Raw genomic sequence first — 16,162 nt, 5'->3', positions numbered from 1 at the left:
AAAGGTCTCCTCCCTGAGTCTTTGGTGGTTGCATCTTCACAAATTGGTGGCAGTCGTAATTAGCTCCTTACAAAGTGGTGGCAGCGGTGGGATAAAAAAGATTCCCCCTGCCTGAAAGAACCTTAGTCGTTCTTAGTCCTTTACAAACTTGTTGGAAATAGCAACCTTCTTCAAGCCCCCACTAGTAATTGGTTTGTATATGATTCTGTTTTCATATATATATATATATATATTGGTATGCAGCTTTCCCATTACTCTATGTTTCTTGAGGTTGTGGGAGGAGCTGAAGACCTCATGTTCAGATCTGGGACAATTCTGAGTTGAGACTCCATTTCTGAACATAGAAATGCTTTAGCCATGAGATGCTCCAGACTCCATTAGACTCCATATTTTGGTTATGCCTTTCCAAAAGTTCTAGCTTGTCAATGGTAGTGTCCAGAACTGGACACAATATTCCTGGTAAAGTCTGACCAAAGCAGAAGAGAGTGGGACTATGACTTTCCTCCATCTCGACACTAAACTTCTTGGACATGGACCTATGGATTTAAACTTTACTTGAACTTTAGGAAGAACTTTTTCTTACTTTAAGAACCTTTCAACGATGGAAAGTCTTATCTTGGTGGTAGACTTTCTGTCTCTGAAAGGCTTTATATAGAGGGCTGAATGAGCATCTTTCAGTCGAGGTATTACTCCCGCATGTATTCCTTCCAACTCTGTGATTCTATGGTTATCTTAATCTTGCGCATAACAAGACAGGTCAAAGACTTTGATTGAGAGCTGGTCAAAGAGAGACGTTGTCTTGCGGCATGTGCCTCGGGAAAGGCAAAACAATAAAAAGATTGCTGTGGCTTTCAACCTTGGGCGATGTGCTGCCCAGAGATTCCATTATATCATAATTATTTGTCTTTGAATTATTGATGCGGTTGAATTATTGATATCATTATGGAGACACAAATCAGACCAGGCCCTAATTTCAAGGAAAATTGAGGAACTGTGTGTTCCATAGTCCTGCGGTAGAGATGGACTCAGCATTCCTCAAGTTTTGAGTCCTTGAACTTGAGCAGACTCTTTCTTGGTCCTGATGCAGCCGACAGGACAACAAAGCACATATCATGCTCCATACGTCATCAGTCCAAAGACATTCTGTTCTCAGAGTGGCCAACCTATTGCCCACAAGCAGGACATGAGTTCAATAGCACATTTTCCTTGTGATATTTTTCTGAACTAGGACTTGAGCCCCTGTAGGTCTCCTTGGAAGGTTCATATATCTAAATCCATAAAAGTCAAAGTATGTATGTATGTATGTATGTATGTTTATTTACTAGCTTGGTGATGCAGTGGTGCCTGGGTTTATAGAAGAAGTCCGTGTTTGTTTTGAGATGTTAGGTAATATCACTTAAGTTTTGTCCAGATCTGTCACTAGTTAGGTTCAGTGCTATCTGGATAAGGGTGAGCTACAACTCCCAGATTCCCAGGGCAATTACCCCCAAACCCTTGTCAGAGTAATTTACGCAGTGCAGCAGTTGTAGTAGTTGTAGTTGTAGTTGTATGGAATCAGTGAAACACAACACGAAGAGACATCAGAGACGAAGGTAAAACTATACACAAGTTTTACTGAAAGCAGTAAAAAAGACAAACAGACTTGCAGACGAACACAGGACTCTCACTCTAGGCAGACAGAACAGAACAGAACTGATGCAATCAGTAATGCGTACACACTTGTGTCTGGACACTCCCCAGTTCCAGCCACACATCAAGGTCAACACAACTTCTCAGTAATTAACTACAGACTATAGTACACTCTGGATGATGCAATCAGTATGCAATACAAACCAAGACACAAATTTCATTTAAACACTATCAGTACACAAATCCCACATTAACAATCCTGCCAGTACTTGCGGTTGGCCATGTTGGGTGTGTGTGCTGAGTTTGGTCCAGATCCGTGTCAGGAGCGACTTGAGAAACTTCAAGTCGCTTCTGATGTGAAAGAATTGGCTGTCTGCATGGACGTTGCCCAGGGGACGCCGGGATGTTTTACCATCCTGTGGGAGGTTTCTCTCATGGGAAGCTGGAGCTGACATATGGAAGCTCACCCTACTCCCCATAATTAATGCCATATTATTGTGTGGTCTCGTTATTTTGGGGGTTGAGTGGCCATAGAAATGGCCAGTTCCATAACCTTTCATGACCAGTAAGATGCACAATTACTGTATATACTCGAGTATAAGCCTAGTTTTTCAGCCCTTTTTTTAAGACTGAAAAAGCCCCCCTTGGCTTATACTCGGGTGAGGGTCCTGGTAGGCTTATATTTGAGTTAGCTTATACTTGAGAAAATATGGTACATTTATTATTTTTCTCTATTATTATTGGTATTATTACATTTATTAAATTTATTTATTTATTCATCACTTGAAATCAATAAATAAATAAATATTTTTCTCTATTATTGTTGCTACTATAGTAGAGTCTCACTTATCCAAGCCTCGCTTATTCAAGCTTCTGGATAATCCAAGCCATTTTTGTAGTCAATGTTTTCAATATATCGTGATATTTTGGTGCTAAATTCGTAAATACAGTAATTACAACATAACATTACTGCGTATTGAATTATCTTTTCTGTCAAATTTGTTGTATAACATGATGTTTTGGTGCTTAATTTGTAAAATCATAACCTAATTCGATGTTTAATAGGCTTTTCCTTAATCTCTCCTTACTATCCAACACATTCGCTTATCCAACGTTCTGCCAGCCCGTTTAGCTTGGATAAGTGAGACTCTACTGTATTACATTTATTTTACTCTATTTTTTATTATTATTAATACATTTATTTCACTCTGATCTTATTATTATTATTATTGCATTTATTATTTTACTCCATTTATTGTTACATGTATTATTTTCTTGTATTTATTATTATTATTACATGTATTATTTTACTCTATTATTATTAAAAGGATACATAAGCACATTTACATTGAAGGAGATGAGAATAATGATTTGATCAGAGTTGGACAGTCTTATCTTAAATTTGAGCTTGATGTAAATATTCAAAAACATTTAACCCAGTGGTTCCCAAACTTATTTGACCTACCGCCCCCTTTCCAGAAAAAAATATTATTCAGCGCCCCCTGGAAATTATTTTTTTTAAAAAAATTAATAGCAATAAAACAGAAAGATATATGTATTAATGCATATGGCAAATGCACCTGTGGCCATCACCACCACCCCTGGATCACTGCAGCACCCACCAGGGGGCAGTAGTGCCCACTTTGGGAATCACTGTTTTAACCCACCGATGCCTCAATTAATGTAATTTTATTGGTATCTATTTCTATTTCTGAAATTTACCACTCTCGGTTTATACTGGAGTCAATGTTTTCCCAGTTTTTTTTGTGGTAAAATTAGGTGCCTCGGCTTATATTCGGGTCGTCTTATACTCGAGTATATACAGTATGTTACTACATAGGGGAGTCAACAAACTGACTGATGCACAATGGAAACGATGCACATGGAAAAGCTTCAGTCTTTAACTAGATCCCGGTGGTGCTACTTCCTTTGTGATATGGAAGAGGGAGAGAAAAAAACCTCCAACCTACCCCTGATCTAGTTAAAGACTAAAGTCTATACTGCTTTCCATTCATTGTCTGATATCATATACTTCCCGCTGTCAAACAGGTTTCATGTTGCCAGGGGGAAAGGGAAAGGGAAGAAGAAACCAGAGGTGATTGACGGAGCGGCTCGGAGGAAGCGAAGGGAGAATCTATCTGCCCTTCGCTCTCCTTAAAACACATCCATCCAGGAGCCACGAGGCAGAAGTCTAGCCGTCAGTGCTGGAAGCTGCTCTGGCAGCTCATAATTCTGTGTTTGAGCCTGATCAATTATTGATGCGGCATTAGGGAAATGAACATTCACGGGAGCTTGCCAAGTCAATAAAAGAGCCATGTTTGGGTAGCACCCTGCCCCCTATAAAAACCACAACCAACGTCTCAATGCCTTTGATTTTGCAATAGTTCAGAGCTCACAATGATATTAACTACTGTTGAGTGCTCATTGTTCTCATATGTCAATAAATCATTAGATCAATCAGTCAATCTACTCTTCACCATTCTGAAATCGGTCTATCATCTATGCAGCTATCTATTGCCTATCTGTTTATTTAATTTGTTGTCTTCATCTCTCAATTTCTCTATTTATCTGTCATCTAGATAGCTAGCTCTCTCAGTGGTTCTCAACCTGTGGGGTTCCGAATATTTTCAACTCCCAGAAATCCTGGTAAACGGGCCGGGATTTCTGGGAGTTGTAGGAATATGCTGCCTTGTGGTGGAGACTCCTTCTCTGGAGTCTTTTAAGCAGAGACTGTATGCCCATCCATTCTGGGATTTACTTATTATAAATAAAAATTATTTATTATTTTTATTTTTATTTATTTATTATTTTATTTATTTATTTACATCATTTCTACCCCACCTTTATCACCCGTAGGGACTCAGGGTATCTTACAACAGTCGGTGTGAAAAAGTTAAGAACGACTAAAGTTCTTTCAAGCAGGGGAAAATCTTTTTATCCCACCTCTGCTACCAATTTTAAGCAACTAATAACGCTGCCACCACTTTGTAAAGATGTAACCACCAAAGACTCAGAGAGGAGACCTTTTACTTTATTTTTCTTTCTTCTTCCTATTCCCTTTAGATGGTAACGTAACTTGGTCAATAATATATGTGACAGAGGCTTCAGTGTTGGAAAAACAAGAACAAGTTTATTCAGGCACCAAGCTTAGTGGTTACAATGTTGTTCTCACTTAGAGGTATTTTATTAACAGTTACAATGCTAGAATAAGATGAGTCAAACTCCCTAAAGTGTCACTTATTTTACTTAAAGTAGTTAGAACTTCTTTCTCTGCTACTTTAAAACCACAGTAACCCCTGTGATAGACGATCACAGATTCTCTGTTCCTTACCAGGACACAGACTACATTAAATAAGTCACCAAACTTATTTTAAACCGACTCAAAATGACCAATTGAGTCTCCCTTGATCCCCTCAACTTAGGATCAATCTTCTCTGTGCCTCATCAGAGCACTGACTGTCTTTTAAACTCTGCACTTCTTCAGCAAAACGGCAGTTGGCTCCGCCTACTTCTGCATGGCAACCAGCCTCCAAGCCTCCAAGTGCTGAGATGCAATAACTGTAATACTTACCCTTTTAAAAACACAAACACACAATTAAACAAAACATCTGCAAACCAAAAATTCGTACTTCATTACAGTCGGCAATTCCATTGCCCCAAAAACACTTTCAATAAACAATGGCAGTTCAGTAAAACAATAACAAAACCAAAATCAATTAAAAGTTATATTAACTCTATTAAAACATGAATTATAAAAAATATTAAAATGCGTGAGTAATTAGATTCATCCTCTGATGCCTTTTGCGTATGCCTTGATTCGGCCATATCATCTCAAATATTTATTCCTCAAACGCTTGAGTACACAGCCATGTCTTGACTGCTTTCCTAAAACTTAGGAGTGTCGGTGTTGTAGGTGAGTCTGCTGTCAATATTACAAATGGTAGTAGAAGTACTAGTAGGAGGAAAAGGGGTAATCTTGAGCAGGTGCCAGATGAAGAACAGCAAAGGAAACGGATCTGAGAGATACTTATGGCACCTTCTGAGGAAGACACGTTTGAAGGGTTTTCAAGTGATGAGGAGTCAATGTTTGAAGAAGGAGACAGGATGGATGTGAATAGAGGAACTAAGAGGGTTACTCAGGAGCAGGAATTAGATGAGGAACGGGAGAGGAAGAAGCTCCGGGATAAACTTACTGCTCCCACAGAAGAGGAGTCGTTTTTGGGTTTCTCTGGGGATGATGGGTCTGAGAGTGATGAAAATGTAGAGGGCACATTGGACTGGACTAGGGTACAAGAAATAAGTGATATGTGTGCAGAGCCAACTTCTAGTGATACGTTTGTGGGGTTTTCGGGACAGGAGGATTGGCAAACAGCTGATACACCGGGGTCATGGGGTAGGAGCTGGAGGAGCTGGAGGGATGATAACTGGGATTCACGTGTGATGACAGAAACAGCTGTGGGGGATGATGATGGGGTGGAGGCCAGCTCATCTTCAGATAATGATGTGTAAGTTAAAAGTAGGGTCTGAAATGGGGATCCTTTACAGAAGGCAAAGTGTCGTTTTGGCGTAGGTTTGTCCCTGCCTGTTTTTCCCTGTTGGGCTTTGGGTCCTGGCTCTACAGCTTGACGTTCCTGGTTCCTGTGATTCTTGGATTTGGACTGGACTAGTGTGAGTGTGCTTTTCTCCCTTCCTGGACCTTTGGACTGGTGACTTTGGCTCTGTTTGATGACCTTCGGTAACGACGTTTGGATTGGCTTTTCGTGGATGCAGCTTTCTCCCTTCCTGGCTTTGGTTTGACTTGACTTCGGCTCCGGTTACCCACTTTGGATTGGCTATCGTGAGTGCGCCTTCCCCCTGTTCCTGGCTCCTGGTTTGACTCGACTGTGGCTTGTTGAGGACGAAGTTAGTTTGGACCTTCTGTTCTGCTGTTTTTTGAACTTTGACTGGTTTTGTTTACTTTCTGTGTGCAGCGCTGTCTTCCAGGAAGCCTGTTACAGCGCTGTTTGCTGCCAGTTCCATTGACTGCATTTTAATCCCGATTATCCATCCATTTAATCTGGATTATTTTCTGTTCTTATTTTTGAGCCCAGTTTGGGCAAAAACTTTGAGTTTTAGTCAGAGACACTGCAGTTAAGTGTCTCTGATCCTGTTTCTTAGTTGCAAAAAATCTTTTGTTAAGACTGAGTATTGTGTGTGTAGCTCTTTAAGGCGCCTGTGTTCCGACAGTCAGGGCTTGTCAAATACTACTGGTTGGGAGAATGGGGTTGGATTGGATGGCCCTTGGGATATCTTCCAACCCTATGATTCCAAAACAATTGTAATTCTGGACAAAAAAGCAAGTGGAAATGATGAGGAGCACAGGTGTGCCCAAGAGAGATTTCTGCAGGCAAACATTGACTGCTGACCTACTGCCCAACCTCGATTGAAAAGGATCATCCGTCAGGTTTTGCAAATCATAGAGGATGACACTCAAAGCTGGCATCCTCCCTTCCTATATCTCTCTTCCTTGCCTGCCAGCTGTTCCCTCGATAAGGTCGATGTTAACACAGTTGACAGCTTGTGAAGGCATCAGTTCTGACAATCCGATCTGGAGCCTGAGAGGAGTCAGTTACATGTGAAAGTCAAAGGAGGGTTAGGAGGAACCTTGGCATGCCGGCAGCATTTGGACGGCCTCCTCAGGTTTGCCCTGGGTTTCGATCTCTATCCCTCCCTTCAAGCAATTGCTTCTGATGTGCCAGTGCCCCTTCTGCAGGCAACCGTCGCCAAATGCTTGTGTTGTGTCTCTCACCCGCAGCACCATCCCAACTCTTGCCCTCAAAGTCCTCTTGCAAAGCACAGCTGAGGTCAAAGTATCCATGTTTGGCCGGCTGCCTTGTCAAAAGCCGTCTATTTGTTTGGGATCAGAATGAAACAGCTTTCCTGGAATGGCCGAGAAGAACATGGCAGAACTGGCCAGCCTTGCCTGTTTCAGATGCAGTTCAGAGCAAAGCATTGCAGCTGGTGCCTTTCCATCCTGCGTACCATGAAGGAACAACTGCCACAGGAAATGGGGAACAATATCCCAGGCCCAAGCCTTCCATGGGTGCATCTGTACTGTAGAACGAATGCAGATTGGCACCACTTTAACTGTCATAGCTTAATGACGGAATCCGTTAAGTTGTGAGTTGGTGCGGCACCCCACAGGCTGTTGCAGAGAAAGCTTCCATGATGCCACAGCATTGAGTTGTGGCACTTAAAGTGGTGTCAAACTGCATTCATTCTACAGTGAAGATGCACCCCCAATAAGTAAGTAAGTAAGTAAGTAAGTAACTTTATTTTTCTACCCCACCACCATCTCTCCGCAGGGACTTGGGGCCGCTAACACGGGACAACGGCCCGAAAACAGTAAACAAGTACAACAATTAAAACATACTACAATGACTAAAACACGGTAAAATCACATTATGCAAACAATACATTACACTAAGCATAAAAGTCCATTAAAACATAAAGTAGGTAAAAGTAAAATAAAATACAATGAACCACCAGGATGGTAGAGGGGGATAGTATGGGGTGGCCAAATTGAACTAAAGTGCCTTAGTGCTTCGGGACTAAGGACAAAGTGCAACTATTTCTTGACCGTTGGGTGGGGATAGACGTCCAATTTATTATAAGAACCGAGAACGATGCAGAAAAATATGTAAGTTAATTTTGGTCATGGGGAGTAATTACTCAATAACATTTGCTGGGTTTTCTTCTTTGGGATGTTTCAATTATTTTTTTACTCTACAGTAAGCGGCACTCCGCTGCAGGACCTGGCAGGTGTGCGAACTCTGGGCCTGCACACCACAGGAGAGGGCAGAGCCCCACGTCAATGAAGACACAGCAGTCCCAGCAAGCAAAGCAGCACAGAGCCCCATCAAGGCCACTGTCAAATGCGATGGAAGGCAAACCACAGCAAGCCACCAGCGATTGTGGCATATCCCAGCCCTACACCAAGGATTCCACTGTGGGTCTGCCCCTAGTTCCCAGCTTGAAGAGGTCCGATGGAATAGGCCAGCTGATGATGAAGAGACCTCAGCAGTGACGCAAGGTAGATTTCCCTATTGAGGGAAATGGCAATGAGAAATGGCGGCAGAACTGGTTAGTTTTCACCCTGAGCACAATTTCTCTTCTCTTCTCTATCTCTGTCTTGGGTGGGGGGTGTTCAGCCCCAGCCAAGGAGCCCTTTGACTCCCCAGATGGTGAGGCAAACCCCAAAATAAAGCCTCCTTAAATTGAGGGCCCCAACAAAAGTCGGGACACGAAACGAGTCAAAATTTACCCTGAATGCACAACTCTAATACATATAGAAGAAGGCGATGAAGAGGAGGAGGAAACAGTCATGAATTTGGGAAGGATGGGTGGTAAACAATATCCTCGGCAAAGTTGCTTTCTTGTTCTACAAGCCACCTTTCTAAGCACTACAGCACACAGAATTACAATGAATCCCTTTGCATCAAGGCTGGACTAAGCAGCCCAGATTTCCCTGGGAACAGCAGGGAGGCTGAAGTACGAAATATTATCAAAGGCCAAATACAATCCCATCATAAGCTGTCTTAGGACCAGATCAAGTTGACCCCCCATCCCATTTTTATCCTCCCCATCCTGCAAAGAAAACCTTTAGCGTGGGATTATAGATAATCTTGACGCATCATCCTAGCATAAAAGTTTTACATTTTCATTATAATCCAGTCCCTGAACCCTTCGAGTGGACTTGTTCTACTTTAGCCCAGACAGATGCTGAATTCATCCTCTCCAGAGATATTGGCACTGCAGAGGTGAATAGAAATGAATGTTATTTTCTTCTTAAAAAAAAGTAATTGCATGTCTGTGCAATTTCTTTCCTGTGCATCTATGAATATCTAGTTGGAAAGGAAGAAGACAGGGTAGGAAGGGCTTGATGGTTAGATCTGATCGATAAAAATGGAAAACCAAGCAGATCTCCCAGGATCCTTATCAAGAAAGCCCCACCATAGGTGCCATAGATGCAGCGCCTTTGCTCTTGCTTCAACAATGCTTGAATGGAGCAGATTCGTGGCTGCCCCATCCTTTCCCACACTTGTAGCCCATCATCAGGGGCGGTTTGCCCCCCAGGCCAACTAGGCATTTGCCTGTGGCGCCATCTTGTTGGGGGCGCTGTTCAGGTAAATCCTGGCCTCGCCAGGAAGGTATTCCACGCTTCTCTCCTCAGCAAAGCACCCAGGCAGAGGCAGTCCAACAATGAGGCGAATTAGGCGGTCGCCTGTGGCGCAGACCATGCAGGGGCGCTGTCAAGGCAGCAGCGATGGTGGAAAGCCCAGCCACCCCTCCTGCTCTCCCTTGCTGACCGAGGACTCCTCACCCGCCGCCTGCCAGTCGATGGGCCTGTGTGTGTGCGCAGGCCTTCCAATCGACTGTGCAGTCGATTGGAAGGGCTGCACATGCACACAGGCCCATTGACCATGCTTTTTGGGCGATGGGCGTGCGCACATGCACAGGCCAATTGATGGGCGGGCAGCGGGCAAGGAGTCCTTGGACAGTGAGGGAGAGTAGGAGGGCGGCCACGCGGACAGGTGGCTGGGCCTTCCACCACCGCTGCCACTGCCGGTATTTTTCAGCAACCTGTTTGGGGGGGGGGGGCAAAATTTGGGAGGGGTGCCAAAATTCTGGTCCCCTACTCCCAAAAATTACCTCGGGACAGCTCTGCGCCCAGGAACGTCTTCCTTCCCACCCCGTGCTGCCCCGCCTCCCGCCTCATGTGGCCCCGCCTCCTGCCCTGTGCGGCCCCGCCTCCCACCCTGTGCAGTCCCACCTCCCGCTCCACACAATCCTGCCTCCTGCCCTGCTCAGCCATGCTTCCCACCCCACATGGCCCCACCTCCAGTGGGGCACCAAAATTCCATTTGCCTACTCCAGAAAATTACCTAAGGACGGCTCTGCCCACCATCCTTTTTTTTGTTGCACCATGAGCTCCTACCACACCGAGAGTGAAGCTGGAATGAACCATATGGTCAACCAGTTTCCCCATGCTGGCTACAAACACCTCTCTTTGACCCTTTATTTCAATCAGGATGATGTGGCTCTCCCCAAGTTCTACTCCTTCTTCTGGTATCTGTCTGAAGAGAAGCATGATCAAGCTGAGAAGCTCTTAACCTTCCAAAATTGCCGTGGGGTAGAGTTGTCCTGCAGGATATCAAAAACCCAGAGCAGGATGAATAGAAGAATGGAGCTGCTGCCATGGAGGTTGTCCTCAACCTGGAGATGAGTGTGAACCAAGCTGGATTTGTATCAAGTGGCTTCCCATCATATTGACCTCCATCTGTACGACTTCCTGGAAATCCACCACTTCGACAAGGAGATGAAGGTGATCAAGTAGATGGGAGACCATATGACCAAGGAATTGATTACGGGCCCCATAGAACACAAAGCGGAAGACTGTATGTAGCCCACAGGTAATGTTAAGCCCACTCCTGGGCAATTGAATAGCCCACTGTGCCCAGTCCAAAAAGAGACTTGCAGACATATAAGCTGCCAACGGGATTTGGATCATTGTTGTTCCAGATTTTTGTTGCCTAAACCGAACTCACTAGCGGAAGTTGGGGGATTGAAATCTTCCCGCTGAATATTTCACACATCCAGACAAAAGGAGAAATGAGTTTCTATTCCTGACCCGCCTTTTACTCACTCATCTGCCATTTTTACCATCGCCCTTACATAAACGTCTCAAATCAGTTTAGAGAAGGAGTGAGTCTTTTAATTAAAAGAGTCTGTTGTGATGAATCTGTTATTACAAAGTCTTACCTATGTAAAACATTAATAATACAAATTTCATTTGTTTATGTCAGGGTTGAGCATTAATTTTTAATGGCTCGACGTATGAGTTATGAAAGGCATTAATGCAAAACAAATCACCAGCTGAGCTAGCCGAGTAAAATCTTCTCTTTTTTTCCAGGGCAAGTGGTAGGCATGAAATATTATTGTGATTCAGTCTAGAAAAATTATCTGTCTGTCTATTTTTTCCATTTATATGAGAGGGACGAATTGTGACTAATTAAAAAAAACACCAGACAGCATCACAACCATCCAATGAAACATGACATTTTACCAACCTATTTAATATCAGCTCTAAATTGTGATGGAGATTGTGTCCCTTTCAACCAATCAGAGTTCTTTTTGAGGCCTCAGGAGCAATGCTATGATTTCCATCCTGGATAGAAAATCATCCGAATTTTCAGAACAATGAACACATTAAAACACTAACATAAATAAGCTGTTAAAACATTACACATAATCCAGAAGTAGTTCCAATCACATTGTCATTCACTTTGTAGCTGCATCTAGCCCTGTGCCACTCTCCAAACAATTGTATATATAATGGACTCATATAATCCATTTCAAAGCAGATCATGTGAATTATCTGATTTGATAATTTGAATTATATGGCGGTGTAGATCCAGCCTCTGTTGTCTGATTGGGCATGTTGAGCATGCTGGATAAAATCTCTTCACCAGTCCCAGATCCTGGCCCTAAATCCTACCGCTAATCCCTAGTAGAGTCAACTCCCTAAATCAATAGCCATTTAGTAAAAACAACATTTGCATAAACTCTTATCGATTCAGGGTGTTGACTCCTTTTGGGATTAACGGTCGATTACAGACCCTAATTGGTGTTAATTAATAAAATATAACCCAAGTTACAGTCATCTCTTGTGGATTGAACACCTCTGGGTGCTATTTGATGTGCCTCACATCCAGAGCCGGCCCTAGGTAATTTCAAGTGTAGGCGAACAGAATTTTGGTGCCCCCCAAACCAAAATTAAAAGAGTTGGATAAGTGAAAATGTTGGATAATAAGGAGGGATCAAGGAAAAGCCTATTAAACATCAAATTACATTAAGATTTTACAAATTAAGCACCAAAACATCATGTTTTACAACAAATCAACAGAAAAAGCAGTTCAATACATGGTAATGTTATGTAGGAATTTAGCACCAAACATTGAACAGGGATATAGGGCAGTGTGGTTTTAAAAAAATTCTAAAATCAGGACAATAAATAAAAAACAACACTCTGAAAACAGGAGAAATCCAGACATTTGTTCTCACCAGGAAGGCGTTCAGGGCTTTGGGGAGCAGAGAAGTGCCTCGATGGTGCCCCCAACAAGATGGCGCCACAGGCAACTGCCTAGTTGGCCTGGTGATTGAACCGCCTCTGCTCACATCAGTGCTGGAGGTGACTGGCTTCATTTCCCACCCTACGCACCTCCGATGTGTGACATCTCTTATTTAATATTGTTGGACTATTGGTGGTCTTTCACTCTCATTGAACAATTGGCACATTGAGGAATACACGTCCCAGTCATGACAACTGAGCTCCCTTTCCTTCTTAATGACAACCTTGCTTCTTATTTTGTCTTCCGACCTGACAAACTGCTGACTTTAGCAATAAAACTGTAATTTAATATCATACCATCAGGCTTTTCAAGAAACCCTGTGCAGGTAGTATTGATATGCTCTCAAATATATATTGGCTGCAGGACAACGGAGAGAAAACAAGATGAATTCTTACAATAGGAATCAAATGACAACTGTGACAGGCTTTCCAATATTCAAATATGATGATCGTGCCCCTTTCTCTCAGCCTTCGTTTCTCCAAGCTAAATATGCCCACCTGCCACAGCTGTTCCTCATGGGGCTTGGTTTCCAGATGGTTATGGTGGCCTCTCTGGTCACGTTCTAGGTTGTCCATCTCCTTCTTGGATTGCTTTGCCCAGAACTGGACACAGGGTTCTTCCAGGCAAGTTCTGACCAAAGCAGAAGAGAAGAAGACTATGACTTCTTGTGATCTAGCCATTAGAGTTGTGCACAAATTTTTTTCCTTCAGTACCTTCAGGAGCATGGAACCGTTTCATGGAAACTGATGCTAAGACCAATTTTCTTTTGGTTGGGGAGGGAGGAATTCCCTTGTTCCTCAAACATGGGATGGAGAGGAGGTCTTCTCTGTTGTCAAGCTGCCCCCAGTTGTGATCAGTCTTCAAAGGTGGAGCAGAACCAGGAAAGACATGAGAGAAATATTTCAGAGCTATCAATAGAGAAAGTTTCAGATCTCCCTGAAAGTGGGAAGGGGTCAGTTCTGACAAGCTTCACATTTTCTTTTTTATTTATAATTAATACTTCGTTGCTTTGGGGAGCACTGCAGAAATCTTGCAAGATGTATCCAGTGCTGCTTCTTCCTCCTCCTCCTCCTTTTTCTTCCTTTTTTCCTGACCATTTCAAAAATGAAAAAACCTGTCTTCAAGAAGGTTGGCACAACTGGGTTCCTACATGGAGAAAAAAAGGAGACATCTCCAAGTGTGCGACGGACAGCTGTTTTTATTTTGGGAAAAGCTCAATGCATTTCAGTCTATATATAATTCAGCAGCCTTCTGTAAGGGCTACAGAAAAACTATAAAAGCAAATATCAGTTTAAAGATAAAGAGAAACAACATGTAATTATATAATAATACTTGTATAATATGCCATAACAGATATCACGCTGATCTTTGTACATTGTTTAAAATAGGTACATCCTGTTCTGAAATCCAACTGCAAGAATTTCTGGAGCTGAACAACTCTTACCATTTTCTGTACAGAAAAGAAACCCACAAACTCGGCATGCATATTATATGTGGAGAGGTAGGCTTCTCTTTTTGTTTGCTGGGATTACTATTATTATTATTTATTATTATTATCTTTTAGAAGTACTTTCTGAAAGAGAGGAAGGGAAGGAGAAAAATAAGGAAACACTCCTTCTGCAAGCCCTCAAACGCAGGTACACACATCGCACCCACCGTTTCTCAGGTTCCCAATTCCTAGTCAGTCCCATTAAATAAAAAAGAATCAGGAAAATAAAGGAAAATTGAAAATATTCAACTGGGCTGCCGAATAGGGGAGAAGGAGCTGAAATAGGCTCCCGTTTGCTTTCGTTTCAGGTGAGCTTTTGTACCAGGAGAGCCCTTACCATTACAGAAGGAAACGAAGGAAACGGGGAAAACGAATTCCATGCACAACCCTATTGAGCACCACCAAAGAATATACAACTGCAATGCTAGAATCCTATTGGGAGACCTATTGAATCTATTATTGAATTGTGAGTCAAGGCTTATGACCATCCTAATGGTTTAGTGGGTTTATTCTTGTTGGAAATATCAATAGAATTCGGCTGGATGATTTTGTGTAGAAAACAGTGCATCTTGTGTGAAACAGACTATTTTCTGAGCAAAACAGAGTTCATTGCTTTGAATATCTTTTAAGAGAGAAATTCAATATTAATAATAATAATAATATATGTGAACATGCAAAAGATACGAACAAGCTCTTCACAAAAATGTCTGCAATCATTTGCTTTTGCCTGTGAGGAAGAAAGAAAGGCAAGCACCAAGAAGAAATAAGTAAGAAATAAGTTTGACATTGCTAGCTCCATAGAATTGTTTATTTCCAAAACTCAAACTGTGGTTTAGATCCTAAATCACACCATGGTTTAGAGTCGTCTCTGAGCTCAGCATTATTGATGTCATTCTGTGCTTTTGGAAAAAAAAACATTCATTTCCATTTTATTTTTATGAGATGATTTCCCCCTAGGAAGATCCCAGCTGTTATTTAGTCATCCATTTACACTTAAATATTTGGATGATATATATATATATATATATATATATATATATATATATATATAGTTCCTTTTTCACCCGTTGTTACATTAAGTTCAATTGCTTGATTCATACATTCGTAGCAAACACTGTCACCTCTTGAGAGTTTGCCAGATACCCAAGCTTTTTATTTTCCTACTAGCTTGGCTGACAACATTTTGCTAGGATGATTGGTGCCTTTTTGTTTCCGCTGCTATTATACAATTTCTTGTCTATTAGTTTAGCTTTATTTTGCCAGTATCAACTACTATAATGACATCTGTGAAATATGAGCTTAGTGGAATTGGAGAGAGAAAACGCTGCTCCAAAAAATAAATCCCAGGCAATTTTATTAGAACTCCCTATTTATTTAAACTACATTAGAGGAAGAAGTAGGCCGGTTCTAGGCCTTTAGGGCTTTAGATGTCATCACAAGAACCTTGAATTCAGACCAGAAATGCATTGGCAGCCTGCATGCTGTCTAAATGATGTTCCAGTTAGCCTTTGAACTCCTGCATTTTGTACTGCAGGCAAGCGCAACACAGCAACACAACTAAGAGCAATGGAGGAGGTCACCCCATTGAGTAGACTCAGCTTGCGTGAGCCATGTCACGGCATTCTCCTCCTCCTATTGGCCCAACAGGCAGGGCTCTGAGTGAAAGAGCACACGGCAGTTTTACGTGTGCCACATGAGATGCGCCACGTGCCCACAAAAAGCAGGTAAGGAACCAGAATAGGCTCCCGCTTGCTTTCGTGTCGAGCCGATTTTCGTACTGGGAGGGGTCTTCCCATTACGTGTTCCCTAAGGTAACGAAAGTAGCAAAAGTACCACATTAACGAAGGAAACTGATTTGCACACAACTCTACTG

The 16,162-nt window shown here is 42.3% G+C and overlaps 1 long non-coding RNA gene across 1 annotated transcript in view; it reads left to right on the top strand.

The window, feature by feature from the left end:
* The window catches only part of LOC134293216 (uncharacterized), a 36,291-nt gene extending 21,437 nt beyond the window's left edge, over positions 1-14,854 (top strand). Inside the window, exons 2-5 of the long non-coding RNA XR_010000232.1 lie at positions 8,401-8,751; positions 10,700-11,081; positions 14,189-14,301; positions 14,598-14,854. This is a non-coding gene — a long non-coding RNA (uncharacterized LOC134293216). The remainder of the gene's footprint in view (positions 1-8,400; positions 8,752-10,699; positions 11,082-14,188; positions 14,302-14,597) is intronic.
* Positions 14,855-16,162: the final 1,308 nt, after the last annotated feature.

This window comes from Anolis carolinensis, unplaced genomic scaffold (assembly GCF_035594765.1).
Source record: "Anolis carolinensis isolate JA03-04 unplaced genomic scaffold, rAnoCar3.1.pri scaffold_7, whole genome shotgun sequence".
NCBI lineage: Eukaryota > Metazoa > Chordata > Lepidosauria > Squamata > Dactyloidae > Anolis > Anolis carolinensis.
This window is presented reverse-complemented; position numbering and strand designations above follow the sequence as displayed.